The 15,898-nt window shown below is 53.5% G+C and overlaps 1 pseudogene across 1 annotated transcript; it reads right to left on the bottom strand.

Moving 5' to 3' along the window:
• Positions 1-9,939: 9,939 nt before the first annotated feature.
• Positions 9,940-10,879, bottom strand: LOC311165848 (olfactory receptor 14J1-like; annotated as a pseudogene). The gene has a single exon. The product of its transcript is annotated as an olfactory receptor 14J1-like (transcript).
• Positions 10,880-15,898: the final 5,019 nt, after the last annotated feature.

Here is a 15,898-nt window from a genome sequence, read left to right as displayed (position 1 = left end):
GCTACCAAACGTAGAAAGAAAAAGTCCTCAAAGTCCAGTTGACGGTGTTTGCCTGGTTACCTAGGAGAGATCTCAAAGTCGTGGTTAATTCAAGGTTCTTTTATAGTCCGTTACTGAGGGGGCGAACAAGTCTCGAAGTCACTTAGGGGGAATAGACACAATAAAGAAAAAGTCTATTGAAATTACTGAGGGGGAAAGAAGGCATTGAAGATATGTACAGTCAGTCCATGTTCTCAGCAGGATAAGTCAATATCAGCAGTGAGTGGGACTGTTGTTTCAGGACTGGTTTCTATGAGAAACTTGTCTGAGTCCAGCAAACACATCCACAGGCAAGCATCTTGCTTTGGTCAGCTCGCCTCCGCCACACACCTCTCCCGTGTTACGGGTTTCAGTCTCTGTCCTTGGGAGGGGGGAGTTTCTCCATATAGGGGGTCTCATGTGTCTGTCCTTGAGGGGGAGGCTTCTCCCATCTCAGTCCGTCCGTCACGGGGGTCATAAAGCAGATGATGGCTCTTCTGTGAGGGGGTTACCCCAGAAAAGTCCAACCAGGCCAAGAGGCCGGGAAATTCCAGGGCTATTGTCACGAAACAGGTGCCAGTATATAGGGCATGTTATTCCTTGGCAGGCCCTGCTAGAAGCAGTCACTGTAGACACAGCTGCGAACAATCACTTGGCAGGCCGAATTCCGGGTCCTCAAGGTCCCGATGTCTATCCTTGAGACAGTCGTGAGGCAAATAAGGAGAACTCCAGACTGTCTCTCACACCTGCAGAGTTCACAATGGCCCTTTGTTTCTTTTGGGCTCTTCAGGATCCCAGTGGCCCCTTGCTCCCATGAAGCCCAGCTGTGTCACACTTGCCCCTTGCTTCCATTACACCCTGTAGTGTCACAATTGTCCTCCTTTACTTCCAGAAGGCCTTGCCATGTCACAGTGGTCTCCTTGATTCCACAAGGTCCGGCAGAGCCCCTTGGGTCAATGAGGCCTTGAAATGTCACAGTGGACTCCAGCATTCCATGAGGCCCTGCAATGTCACAATGAACCTTTGGTTCCATGAGTCCTACATTGTCCCATGAATCCTTAGTTCCATGAGGCCCTGTAGTGTCACAATTGTCTCCTTCATTCCATGGTGCCACACTGTGCCACAATTGCTCTTTGGTCAGCCCGGACCTCATAGTGTCACAATGGACTCCTTGGTTCCATGGAGACACAAAGGGCCATAATGGCTCTTTGGTTTCATGAGTCCTCAAAGTGTAAAATGGCCTCCATGGTTTTATGAGGCTGTGCTGTGTCACAACAGACCCTCAGCTCCATGATGCCCTGTGGTGTTACAATAGTCTCCTTGGTCTCCTTGGTTCTGCACTATAAGAATCCCCCCTTGGTCCCTTGGAGCCCCACAGTGTCATTATTGTGCTCTCAGTTCCATGAGGCCCTGCAGCACTACCATGGCCCTTTGGTTCCACAACGCCTTGCTGTGTCACAATGGCCTCTTTGGTTCCACAGTGTCAAAATGGCCCCTTTGTCCCATGGGGCCCCACAGTGTCACTATTGATTCCACAAGGCCCTGCAGTGTCACAATGGCCCCTTGGTTCCAATGGGTTCTGAAGGGCCATAATGGTCTCCATGGCTCCATGAGGCCCTACACTCTCCCAATGGCTCCTCAGTTCCAATGGGTTTCCAAGGGCCATGATGGTCTCCATGGTTCCATGAGGCCCTGCAATCTCCCAATGGACCCTTGGTTCCAATGGGTTCTGAAGGGCCATAATGGTCTCCATGGTTCCATGAGGCCCTGCAATCTCCCCATGCACCCTTGGTTCCAAGGGCTCCGCAGTGTCACAAGGCTGCCTTAGTTCCACCAGGCCCTGCAGTGTCTCAGTGGCCCCTTATCTCCATGAAGCAAAGCAGAATCAGAATGGCCCCTTGGTTCCATGGAGTACCACAGTGTCACCATGGTCCCATTGGTTCCACAGGGCCCCGCAGTGGAACAATGGACCTTTGGTTCCATGAGGTTCCTCAGTGTCTCAGTGGCCCCTTGGCTCCATGTGGCCCCACTGTGTCACCCCATGGCAGGTGGTTCCATGAGGCCCCAGAATGTCCAAATGGTCTCCTTGGTTCTGGGAAGCCCAACAGAGCCACAAGGGACCCTTGGTTCCAGGAGGCCTTGCTGAGTCACAATGGACTTTTGGTTTCAGGAGCTTTCACACTGTCAACAATGGTCTGAGCACTGCAGTGTCACAATGGATCCTTTGTTCCCTGAGGTTCCATAGCATAACATGATCCCCTTGATTCCAGAAGGTTCTGCAGTGTCACAATGGACCACTGGCTCCATGCAGCCCTACACTGTCACAATGACTCCATGGCTCCATGAGCTTCCACACTGTCAGCAATGCTCTCCTTGGTTCCATGAGGCCATGCTCTGATACAATGGACTTTTGGTTCCATGGTGATTCACTGCATCGCAGTGGACCATTTGTATCATGGGGTTCCACAGTGTCACAGGTGACTCCTTGGTCTGTGAGCCTCTGCTGTCACCAAATGTCCAATATATCAGAATAAGGCTCCTTAAGACTAATTTGGTGATTAAGAGGGAATAATTTATTTAAGCCTGAGGTCCAATATGGGATAACTCCTAACCTTATAAGGACACTTAATTCTACCAGTGTGTTGCTTCTATACATTTGCTAAATGTGAATTACAATTTACCCATTTCCATAAAACACACCCCAAGTTCCCAGATTCACTCCTTGCTTTCTCTATCCCTGCACCCTTGAGCCAGATGTCTTCTTCTTCTCTTCCAACCATCCTTGCTGGGACAGCAGCCCCTGCATGCCTTGTTCCTGTGCTCAAAGTTCACCGGCAAGGTAAAAATGGAATGAACCCTTTTGGTATCAGCCCAAGGCTTTGTGTGGGCAGGCAGAGGCAGGCAGGAGGCAGAGCTGTCAGCAAAGGAAGGGGCCGGCCAGGTGGGGCTGCTGGGGGATGACGACAGCCTGCAGGGACAGAGGTGCAGGGCAGGGACACCGTAGGACAGCCTGGGCTGCACAGGGCACAGGCATGTGCAGCAGCTGCAAGGCCCTGACAGAGCCAACTCCTGCAGCACTTTGGCCATGACTGCTGGGCCTGGGCCTTAGCCAGCAGCAGGAGACACGTGACCCTTGCAGGCCTGGCGCCTCATTGCCTCCCTGTCCCTGCTCAGCAGCCTGGCAGGGGCTGCCCCATGCTCCTGCCCTTGGCATTGCACATCCCCACATGCCAGTGCCCGTCCTGGGAAGAGCCCTGAGCAAGGAGGGAGGGACAGGATCTGCCTGGCCAGGGGCTGGGGCTCAGGCCTTGGTCCTTTGCATTCCTGAAACACATCCAGCCTTGCTCAGCACCAGAGACACATTTGCCTTGTTTGTCCCCAGCTGTCATCACTGCCTCCAGTGTTCTGCTCTAACTGGAACCTGGGGACACTTTCCCAGTCCCTCTGGGCAAACCATTAAAACTTCAAGAAAATTTGGAGTCTAAATTTAACATTCAGTTTTTACGAAGTTTCTTGAAGACACTCTCAGAGACTGAGTCTGATGTAAACAACATTAAAGCCCTGAGAGGGTCGTTAAAATTTTTCTCGTCCAGTTATGGAGAAATCTTTCGAAGACCTTGTAAGAAATACACATTCCTTTTTTAAAGGATATGTTTTCTCACATTTTTCTTTAGGTCAGAGGTGATTGCAGCATTCTGTGATTGATATTGACCCAGGGTCTCTCCTAAGCAGCTCTGGCCTGCTCACACAATCTGCCTTGAATTCTGACCCAGTGCAGACAATCTTGCTCCACATTCCCCAGCCCCATCCTGTCTGTCCCCACTCCCCTGGGACCTGCTGTGCTTGGAGAGCTAGCTGCACTCAGCATAAGAGGGGTTTTCCCTTTCGGGGTTTTTTTGAAGCAATCTCAAACTCCTGAGTTTCCCCACTGTAAACAGACACACTGCTCAGGTGTGTGCCAGACCAAGGTGCCACCAAAGCCACTGCAGGCCTGCCCTGGGCCAGCTGTGAGGGTGGATCATCAGCCCAAGCTGCCCTGGGCCACTGCAAGGGGCTGTGGCCATGGGCACTGCACTGACCCCACTGCTGGGTTTGGCTGCCACGGCAACCCTGAGAAATTAAACTGTCCTTGGAAACACTGGGGAGGACTGGGACACACTGGGGAACACTGGGAACACTGTGGGAGACACTGGGACATACTGGGAGTGAGGCTGGAGAGGACTGGGACAACCTGGGAAAACTAGGAATGCTGAGGGGGAATCTGGGTTGACTGGGATGGACTGTGGGGGTACACTGGGACATACGGGGACATCTTGGGAGTGATACTGGGGGAAAATAGGACAAGCTGGGGACAGTGGGGACATTGCAGAGAAGACTGGGGACTGAGGTGCATTGGGAGGGACTGGGCTGTACTGGGAGTGATTGGAGGGGGACTGGGTTTTTACAGGGTTCTACGTAGGATAAACTGGTCTGTACTGGGATTGTACTGGTCTGTACTGGGGATGAACTAGGCTGTACTGGAAGGGCCTAGAGTGGTTGAATGGGCTGTTCCTGCCTCCCATTTGCCGAGGCTCCTGCCCATCACCGCCTGCAGCCAATCAGCGCCAGAGATTGCTGTCTCGGGGGCGGTGCCTAGAATGGGCGCCACCTTTTCTTTTTGCTTACAACTCCCGTCATGCCCCGCAGCCCGATTGAGCCCCATTCGAGCCGCCGGGACTACAACGCCCGTCATGCCCCGCGCTCCACGCAACCCCGGGATCCGCCCCCCATCTGTCCCATAAGTTCCAGGATCCCTCAGTGCCCCCTCAGCGCCCAGTTTTGACCCCAAAAGCATCCTCGGATTCCCTGAGTGCTCCCAACTCCACAGATGCCGGGCACAGGCATGTTATAAATAAGAAGCTTGACTAGGCCAATATTCAAGCAACAATCAATTTATTAATTAATTATGGTAAAGTATGAGCAAAACAGTGCTGGGTACAGTGGAGGCAGTTTTCCCTCTGACTGCACACCGATATTTGGGTTTACAGGTATTTATAGGGGTACTCAGAAGCTTTCTCAGCAGTTTCTATTTCTACTTGTTTACATCACAATTCTATACACTATTGTGATCTAGTTTTTCTCAGGATATGTCCCAAAGAAAAGGAGACCCCCAGATGGTGGTGGCAGCCTCTGAGATGTTGGTTCAGTTTCCACAAGAACAATGACGAATCCCATCTGGTGAAGTCCAGCTCCCCAGATGTGGGTCCCCCTTGTTATCACAAGGACTATCAGTGATGTCCAGCTTCCCTTGTTGAAGTTGTAAATCCTTGAGATGACGTCCATCTTCCTTTCCCAAGCTGTTTTTTTCAGTTTTGTTAAGGACTGAGATAAGCACATTTCCTTTCTATACATTCCAAAGCTATAGTTTCAAGGATACAAGCAATATTCCAAAATTATACCTAAAAAGGTTACCATTGCAGCACTCTTTAAGGCCTGACTACAAGCAGAGAGCAACATCCTGAATGCTGTAATTCAAATGCTCCTAAATCAATCCAGGCTAATTGCAAACAAAGGCTAGGTTCAAAGGCCTTCTTCCATGCTTGACTTTCCTCAGTTATTATTAGAATTTGCAGCTGTCCCATGGTTGGTATCCAGACATATCGCAATCACAACTACACACATTTCCTTTCTGTGCCAGACACGAAACACAGCTTTGTATTTCACAGGCACTTATGGGAATTCATCTCCTCTCATCCCCCGTGGCCCCAGAGCCCCTCAGAACACAGTCCTGCGCCTAAAACTCCTGCCCTTCCCCGTGCCCTAAAGAGCCCGGTTAGAGCTCCCCAAGCTCCCCCCAAGGGCTCCTGAGCCGTTTAAGTTTCCCCGAGAACCTCAGGTCGCAGCTCAGACACGAAAGCGTCCCCAAAGTGACTTCCTGGACCCACAAACGCCGTGTCTGAACCACTTCTGGGACTACAGCTCCCGTCATGCTCCGCAATGCACGTCCAGCGCTATTTCAGCTTGGACTTCATGTCCCATCATGCCCCGCGCCCCACCGAGAGCGAGTGCAGCCGCGCCTAGAACACCCACGATGCTCCGCGACTCCGTTAAACCGGATGATACCCGCGCCTACAACTCCCATCACCCCCCCGCGCCCCAGAGAGCCCCATCAGAGCCCCCAAGGGCCCGCCCGGACCCCAAAGGCCCCAAATTCCCCTCCCTGAGCTCCAAGGGCCCCCCTGCACCCCCAGGTGCTGCCCCAGACCTCAAACTGTCCTTCAGAATCCCTGAGTGCTCCTCCAAGTGCCCACCCGGCTCCCCCAAGTGTCCTCCAGAGCCTCAAGTTCTCTCTGAATTCCCTCCCCAGACTCAAAACTGCCCCAAATATGCCCCTGAAATGTCTCCAGGAACCCCATAGTTCCTCCTCCTTGATCCTGTCGGAGAAAAAGATGATAAAAATGATGCCAAAAGATGATAAAAAATGATGCCAAATATGGCTAGTTATCACAAAGAAGAAGAAATACGTAGCCAATAGAGATTTATTAATTAATGAAGGGAATTGTGTTACTTAGAACCAATGACCAAAAATTTTCTTCATTGCTAAAAATGTATTGATTTTTATTATAATATAAAATTAGGTAAAAAATAAGAATAATACAATAATAAATTAGAACGATATCATTATAATCACCTTTATTAATAATATTTTATTTATAAGGAAACAAGCTTAAATTTTTTTATGTTTTTCGATGTCAGTCCCAGGTGGGCGATGTCAGACACGGTGAGGCTGGGGGTGAGGAGCAGCTTGTCCAAACAGGCTCAGCCTGCAAGGGGGTCATTTTTCTCCCTGCCCAGACCTCCTCAGGAGACATTCAGCATCAAGATCACCTGGGGAATGCTTCTATCCCCTCTTCTCAGAAATGAAAAGTAAAAAAATATTTCCTTGATTAACACCAAAAATCACGATGTGCACTTTGGAATCTCCCTCCTTAAGGGAACTCCAAGCTGACTCCAATCCCTGCACAAGCCCTGGAGACTCACAGACAATGGAAGGGAGACAAAGAGCTCCTGAGGGCTTTCTGTATTTTAATCAGCCCCACGGTGGGTTTGGGGCTGGCTCCAGGAGCCTCAGGCAGCGAGAGAAGGATGAAGAAGCTGCTCAAGGAGTCAGCAGCCAAACTCCAAGTGCCTTGGAGCACGGCTGGGCCCCAGGGAGGGCAGGGAGTGCCAAAGGCTGCCCAGGCAGTGCTGAGAGCAGATCCTTGAGGCCAGGAGTGCAGGGAGCCCAAGGCTCTGGGCAGGGCACTGCAATGCTGAGCAAGGCCTGGCTTGGCTGCAGGGAGCAGAAAGGCCAAGCCCTGAGCCCAGCCTGGGCCAGCAGGGCCTGTCCCTCCCGGCTGGCTCGGGGCTCTTTGTGGGCCAGGGGGATGTGAGGGGCAGCAAGGACAAATGCCATCAGCCTGCAGCCCCTGCCAGCCTCCCCAGGGAGGCCGAGGCAGAACCAAAGTGCAGCCCCTGCCAGGAAAGTTCCTCCTGTGGGGCTCCAGAGGCGCTGCCCGAGCCCAGGGCACAAAGGCCTAGGTGCCTGTGGCCCTGCCAGCCCTGCCCAGCCCTCGGCCATCTGTCCTGCAGGCTGTGCCCCCTGGGCGTGCTGCTCCTCTGCCCTGGCCGGCTGCACTCGCCCATCTCACTGTGCCCCAGCATTTCTCACCCAGCGTTTCTGGGCCCTCCCTGGGCTCCCTGCACCCAACTCTGTTACAGGAGGGTGCAACCAGGGAGGTCGAGCTCTTCTCCCAGGGAACAGTGACAGGACAAAAGGACACAGCCTTAAGCTGCACCAGGCCAGGTTTAGGCTGGACATTTGGAATAGGTTCCTCACAGAAGGGATGACTGGGCATTGGAATGGGGTGCCCAGCGAGGTGGTGGAGTCACTGTCCCTGGAGGTGTTTAAGGAATGGCTGGATGTGGCACTGAGTGCCATGGTCTGCGTGACAAGGTGGTGTTGGGTCACAGGTTGGACTTGCTGATCTCCAAGGTCTTTTCCAGCCTGGTTTATTCTGTCATTCTGTGATGATTGTGACACTGCAGGGCTCTGGGGAAGCAAGGGGCCATTGTGACACTGCAGGGCCTTGGGGAACTAAGAGGATCACAGTGACACTGTTTACTGAAGGCACCAGGTTCCATTGTGACACTGTGGGCTGAATGGAAGCAAGGAGTCCAGTATGACACTCTGGGTCCTTACAGAACCATGGAGGCCACTGTGACACTGTAGGGACTTGTTGAACCGAGGGGCCATTGTGACACTGCAGAACCAAGGAGACCCTTGTGAGACCCTGGGGCCCAATGGAACATATGGGCCATTGTGACACTGCAGGGAGTCATGAAACTGAAGGGAAAATTGTGACACTCTGGTGCCCCATGACACCAAGGGTTCCTCATGGCACTGTAGGGTCTTGTGTAAGCAGGGGTCCATTGTGACACGGTGACACCAGAGAATCCATTGGGGCACTCTGGGGCCTCATGGAATCAAGGGACCACTGTGACACTGTGTGACCTTGTGGAACCATGGAGGCCATTGTGACACTGCAGGACCTTGTGCAATGATGGGGCCATTGTGACACTGCAGGGCCCCGTGGAACCAAGGCACCAGTGTTGCTCTGCATGGACTCATGGAACCAAGATCACCTGAGGATCTTGGATTTTTTATGTTTTGCAATGTTAGTCTAAAGTGGGCTGACTTTGCAAATGAAGGAAACATGTTTGACACCGTGGTGTCAAAGGAGGCCCCAAAGGACCAGGAGGCCATTGTGACACTGTGGAACCAAGGAGATCATTGGTGCACTGCGAGACCTCAGGGAACCAAGGATCAATTGTGACATTAAAGGGCCTTGGGGGACCACGGTGCCATTGTGACACTGCTGGGCCCAAGGATGCAAGTGACTTTTTAACACTAACAGGTCTCATGGAACAGAGGGGCCTTTATGACACTGTAGGGCCTCATGGAATTGTGGTGAACAAGTTGGCTGTGAGTTTGGATCTGCTGAAGGGTAGGAAGGCAATGCAGAGGGACTTGGACACGCTGGATCCATGGACCAAATCCAAAAGGTGACATTGAGCAAGACCAACTGCTGGGTCCTGCACTTTGGCCACAACAACCCCTGCAGCACTACAGGCTGGGAACAGAGTGGCTGGAGGGCAGCCAGGCAGAAAGGGACCTGGGGGGTCAGCTCCTGCTCTGCTGCTCCTTTCCATCCTCCCCCAGGGCCCTTGCAAAGCACCAGCCATGCTGTTTGCCCCCAGCCTGCCCATGGCCACCCTGGGGCTGCTCTCCGGGTTTTTCTGTGCTGAGCATTGGCCTGGGCGTGTTCTTGAGAGAGCCTGGCCAAGGAGCCTGGAGCCCCCAGGGCCGTGGCCTGAGGTGTCAGCGCTGCCCCAGCAGTGCCCATGGCCTGTCCCTGCTGCAGCCCCGGCATTGCCACCCCCAGGGCTGTGCCCAGCCCCGAGAGCACTCAGGCCCTACAGCAACACCAGGGCCACCAGGGCAGCAGGGCAGGGACATGGGAGCAGCACTGGCAACACCAAGTGCTGCTGCTGCTGGGCACAGCTGCTGTGCCAGCACTGATCCGCCCCCAGCTCTGCACATAGACATTGCTGCTGCAGCTCCAGAGAAGGCAACAAAAGGAGCATCTCTGCAGAAAACTTTGCTAGGAGATCCTTTATTCTGTCTAAAGCCACTGAGAGCCTGCTCCTCATTGACACAGTCTGGGGCCACAGTGAAGGTGTGGAGAAAGAAAATGAGAAAAGGCACAAACAATGCCCTTCTTTTGTTGCAAATATTAAAAAATTAAAACAAAAGAAAGACAAGAATAAATCAACCACCAAACCCAAGTAGTATCAAAGACTACTTTCATTGCAAGTGACTTGCAGAAATTGGCCAGCAGTTTAATGTTTCTGAAACCATCCAGTCATCAGTGTCAACACTGCAGCCTTGAGCTCCTGGTTCCTCAGGCTGTAGATGAGGGGGTTCAGGGCTGGAGGCACCAATGAGTACAGAACTGACAGGGCCAGATCCAGGGATGGGGAGGAGATGGAGGGAGGCTTCAGGTACAGCTAGGCAAATGTGTCAGTGCTGAGGAACAGGGGGACCACGGCCAGGTGAGGGAGGCAGGTGGAAAAGGCTTTGTGCCGTCCCTGCTCGGAGGGGATCCTCAGCATGGCCCTGAAGATCTGCATGTAGGAGAAAACCATGAACACAAAACAACCAAATGCTAAGGAGGCAGTGAAAACAGAAACCCCAAGTTCCTTGAGGTAGGATTTGGAGCAGGAGAGCTTGAGGATGTGTGGGATTTCACGGAAGAACTGGACCAGGGCATTCCCCCAGCACAGGGGCAGGGAAAATGTATTGGCTGTGTGCAGCAGAGCATTGAGAAAGCCACTGGCCAGGCAGCTGCTGCCATGTGTGCACAAGCTCTGCTGCCCAGGAGGGTCCCATAGTGCAGGGGTTTGCAGATGGATGTGTAGCAGTCATAGCACATCACAGTCAGGAGGGAAAACTCTGCTGAGATGAAGAACATTAAGAAAAACACCTGTGCAGCACATCCTGTGTAGGAGATGTCCCTTTTTTCCCAGAGGGAATTGTGCATGGCTTTGGGGACAGTGGTGCAGATGGAGCCCAGGTCGCTGAGGGCCAGGTTGAGCAGGAAGAAAAAAACATGGGGGTGTGCAGGTGCTGGCCGCAGGCTACGGCGCTGATGATGAGGCCGTTGCCCAGGAGGGCAGCCAGGGAGACACCCAGCAAGAAGCAGAAGTGCAGGAGCTGCAGCTGCCGCGTGTCTGCCAATGCAAGCAGGAGGAAGTGGCTGATTGAGCTGCTGTTGGACATTTGCTGCCTCAGGAAATGGTTTTCTGCTGAGGAGGAAAAGGCAGGACAGAGCTGGACCAGACTTAGAGCAAAATATATTGCATACCCCATAGCAATTCAACATTCAGGGTCTCTCTCTTTTTAGGAACATTTCTCCATTCCCCTCACCTGGGCCCTGGGTTTTGCAGGCATTGAGAGCAGGGACTCACAAATGGGCTCCAGAGGATTCCTTCTTTTTGTGCAGTGAGAGGCAAGTGAGAATGCTGGGTGATCACCAATTTAATGGACTCCTGAGACACCAAAAAAATTTCAGCTCTGCTGTTTGCAATTTGCTCATCTAAAAAACTGAGCTGAGAGAATTCCTTGTATTTGTTCATCCAGCTGCACCTGCCACAGTTAGGAGTGGTTGTGGGTGTTTGAAATCCCTGACATTTTTAATGCACTGCAGGTGAAATCGTGTGGGTCTGAGAAGCACAGGGCTGGTCTCTCAGTGCAGGGACAAGAGAGCAGCTCTGGCCATCAGGGCTATTCTCAGCTGCCCCTTGCTGGCAGCTGGGAGCTGAAGGAGAGGCACCCAGACTTCCCTACAGACAAACGGGGCAGTGCTGAGGGCAGAGGACTCTGGGGTCAGAGACCAGATGGACAGAGCTCTCACCTTCTCTCAGGGTGCCTCATTAGGATCTCAGCTGACTCCTGCCAGGCTGGTGCACAGAGGGATCATTGCAGCTGCCCAGGTGCAGCTACCCAGCAGCCTTTCCCTGGCCGTACCACTGAGCTGTCTTCTTCCTAGGGATCCCAGGCAGCCCAGAGACAGCACGGGAGAGCAGTGCCCTTCTGGAGGGCACCCTGCAGCCCTGCAGGACACCCAGGGAATCAGTTGAAGGGCCTCTGAGGGCACCTGGGCACTCTGCTCCCACAGACACATCTCCACAGCAGGATCCAAAGGGTCCCTGCCTGGACGGGCACCTGCCAGCACCGAACCCTTGCACTGCCTTAGAAAACCAATGGTGGCAACAAGGACAGCACAGGCACCTGGGCATGGCAGTGAAATGTCACAATGCTCCTGTCAGGGTAGGAGGGACACAGAGACTGATGGAAATCAGGGGCTTATCTTTCTTTCCCTGGGCTCTGGCTACTGCAGGAGCTCTGCACAGCCGAGCCCCTTTGGACTGAGGGCAGGGGCTCTGCTTAGGATGGGAAAGGAGCCCGGGGAGGAGCTGCTGGGGGAAGGTGACTGAGCCACAGGGACAGCAGGGAGGTGCCACATCCCCCTGCCCAGCATTTGTGGCAGCAGCTCCCTGTCCCTCCCTGCCCATGTCTCTGCTGAGTGGGGCTGTTCCTGCCAGCAGCGTCTCCCTGTGCCCAGCTCTACTCCCTGCCAGGGCTCACAGAGCCCATCCCCACCCCACAGCCCCAGGGCAGCTCTGCCTGTGCAGGGACCTGTCCTGTGCCTCTGAGGGGGCCGCAGGGAAGCCCCACTATGGAGCTTGTTCGGCCCCACTCCAGGAAATCCAGGAGAGCCACCCTGACAGGTCCTGTCAGGGCTGGCATTGTCAGAGACACTTCCGGGAACTCACCTGCATTGCTCTGCAGCTGGAGACTCTCCTTGTCCAGGGGCTGTTCAAATTTCTCCCCTGATGGTCTCTCCTGTCCTCCCACCCCACCCCTTTAACCTCTTTGTCATTTGTGCTGCCTACCCTTGCTGCCCTGCGGGTACTGCCCTGTCTGCCCTATGGCCACCTTCTCTGCACCAGAGGAACTGGGAGAGCCCTTGTAAAAGATAATGGAAATTGTGGGATGTGGCAGCCTTTGGAGAAGCCTCCAGGAATGGAAGTTTACCTTTCCTAGAGGCAGAGAATTATTCGTTCAAACACTGGGAAGATTTGTCCCCTAGCAAGAGCTCAGTCACCCTCCCAGCTCAGACTGCCTCTCCTCTCTCTGTGCCTCTGTGCTGTGCCCAGGGTGGCTGCAGGCAGTGACCTAGCCCTTCTGGGCTGTGCACAGGAGCTGCTTCTGGCCAGAGCTGTCTCTCTGCAGAGCTGCCCCTGCCAGAAGCTGCCTCTGGCAGCTCAGCAGCCCAGCTCAGCAGCACAGACACAACACAAGGACTTCTCTTGTGGGTTGGGTCCTGAGGCCCTGAACATCAGTCCCTTAGAGGGACTTGGAGAAATCTCTCAAGAATTCAAAGTTACAAACTCCAAAGTTTCTCTATGTTTTAATGGGTCCCACTGAGGGACACAACTGAGAAAATGTCCCCAGGTTCTGGTTAGAGCAGAACACTGGAGGCAGTGATGACAGCTGGGGACAAACAAGGCAAATGTGTCTCTGGTGCTGAGCAAGGCTGGATGTGTTTCAGGAATGCAAAGGACCAAGGCCTGAGCCCCAGCCCCTGGCCAGGCAGATCCTGTCCCTCCCTCATTGCTCAGGCCTCTTCCCAGGATGGGCACTGGCATGTGAGGATGTGCAATGCCAAGGGCAGGAGCATGGGGCGTCCCCTGCAAGGCTGCTGAGCAGGGACAAGGAGGCAATGAGGCCCCAGGCCTGAAAGGGTCACTTGTCTCCTGCTCCTGCCTCAGGCCCAGGCCCAGCAGCCATGGCCAAAGTGCTGCAGGAGTTGGCTCTTTCAGGGCCTTGCAGCTGCTGCACATGCCTGTGCCCTGTGCAGCCCAGGCTGTCCTACGGTGTCCCTGCCCTGTGCCTCTGTCCCTGCAGGCTGTCGGCATCCCCCAGCTGCCCCACCTGGCCGGCCCCTTCCTTTGCTGACAGCTCTGCCTCCTGCCTGCCTCTGCCTGCCCACACAAAGCCTTGGGCTGATACCAAAAGGGTTCATTCCATTTTTACCCTGCCGGTGAACTTTGAGCACAGGAACAAGGCATGCAGGGGCTGCTTTCCCAGCAAAGATGGTTGGAAGGGAAGAAGAAGACATCTGGCTCAAGGGTGCAGGGATAGAGAAAATAAGGAGTGAATCTGGGAACTTGGGGTGTGTTTTATGGAAATGGGTATATTGTAATTCACATTTAGTGACTGTATATAAGCAACACACTGATAGAATTAATCTTCTATCCTCATAAGGATAGGACTTATTCCATGTTGGACCTTAGGCCTGAATAAATTATGCCTTCTTAAACACCAAATTATTGTTAAGCAGCCTTGTTCCGATATTTTTGATATTTGGTGGCAGCAGATGCTGACAGACCCAAGGAGTCAGCTGTGACACTGTGGAACACATTGGAACAAAGGGTCCATTGGGATGCAGTGGAATCCCATGGAACCAAAAGTCCATTGTATCAGAGCAAGGCCTCATGGAACTAAGGAGAACATTGCTGACAGTGTGGAAGCTCATGGAGCCATGCGGTTATGTGGCAGTGTGGGGCTGCATGGAGCCAATGGTCCATTGTGACACTGCAGAACGTTCTGGAATCAATCGGATCATGTTACGCTCTGGAACCTCAGGGAACAAAGGATCCATTGTGACACTGCAGTGCTCAGACCATTGTTGACAGTGTGAAAGCTCCTGAAACCAAAAGTCCATTGTGACTCAGCAAGGCCTCCTGGAACCAAGGGTCCCTTGTGGCTCTGTAGGGCTTCCCAGAACCAAGGAGACCATTTGGACACTCTGGGGCCTCATGGAACCACCTGCCATGGGGTGACACAGTGGGGCCACATGGAGCCAAGGGGCCACTGAGACACTGAGGAACCTCATGGAACCAAAGGTCCATTGTTCCACTGCGGGGCCCTGTGGAACCAATGGGACCATGGTGACCCTGTGGTACTCCATGGAACCAAGGGGCCATTCTGATTCTGCTTTGCCTCATGGAGCCAAGGGGCCACTGAGAAACTGCAGGGCCTGGTGGAACTAAGGCAGCCTTGTGACACTGCGGAGCCCTTGGAACCAAGGGTGCATTGTGAGATTGCAGGGCCTCATGGAACTGTAGAGATCATTATGGCCTTTCAGAACCCATTGGAACCATGGGGCCATTGTACCACTGCCGGGCCTTGTGGAATCAACGGGACCACAGTGACACTGTGGGGCTCCATGGGACAAAGTGGCCATTCTGACACCGTGGAACCAAGGAGAACTTTGTTACACTACAGGGCCTCATGGAACCAAAGGAGCATTGTGGCACTGCAGCGCCTCATTGAACCAAGGGCACAATAGTGACACTCTGGGGCTCTAAGGGACAAAGGGGGGATTCTTATAGGGCAGAACTCAGGAGACCATTGTGACACTCTGGGGCATCACGGAACCACAGGTCCATAGTGACACAGCATGGCTGCGTGAAACCATGCAGGCCAGTTTAACACTCTGAGGCTTCGTGAAACCAAAGGGCCCTTGTGGCACTTTGTGTCCCCATGGAACCAAGGAGTCCATTGTGACACTATGAGGCCCTGTTAGGCCAAAGGGTAATTGTGGCACAGTATGGCACCATGGAACCAAGGGACCATTGTGACACTACAGGGCCCCATGGAACTAAGGATTCATGGGACAATGTGAGGGTCTTGGAATCAAAGGTTGGTTGGTTACATTGCAGGGCTTCATGGAATGCTGGAGTCCATTTTGACACTTCAAGGCCTCATTGACCCAAGGGAGCTTGTGGAACCAAGGAGACCACTGTGACATGGCAAAGCCTCAAGGAATCAAGGGGGGGCAATTGTGACCCTGTGGGGCCCAATGGAGGCAAGGGGCCAGTGTGACACAGCTGGGCCTCATGCAGCCAAGGGACATTGGGATCCTGAGGAGCCCAAAAGAACCAAGGGGCAAGGGTGACACTCTGCGGCCTCATGGAACTGAGGAGGCCATTTTCTAATATTGCAGGTCCATGGAACCAAGGAGGCCTCACTGACACTGCCAAGCCTCATGGAAGCAAGGGGCCAGTGTGACACTATGGGGCCCCATGGAAACAAGGGGCCAGTCTGACACATCTGGGCCTCATGGAACCAAGGATCCAATATGACACCCCCATTGTGACCCTTTTGGGCCCCATGGATCCAAGGAAACAGGTAACAGGCCTTGTTGGTTTGGCCTGACTGCCTCAATTG

This window comes from Fringilla coelebs, assembly GCF_963513975.1.
Source record: "Fringilla coelebs genome assembly, contig: SCAFFOLD_30, whole genome shotgun sequence".
NCBI classification, from domain to species: domain Eukaryota; kingdom Metazoa; phylum Chordata; class Aves; order Passeriformes; family Fringillidae; genus Fringilla; species Fringilla coelebs.
The sequence above is the reverse complement of the archived record's forward strand: the minus strand, read 5'-3'. Positions and strand labels throughout refer to the sequence as shown.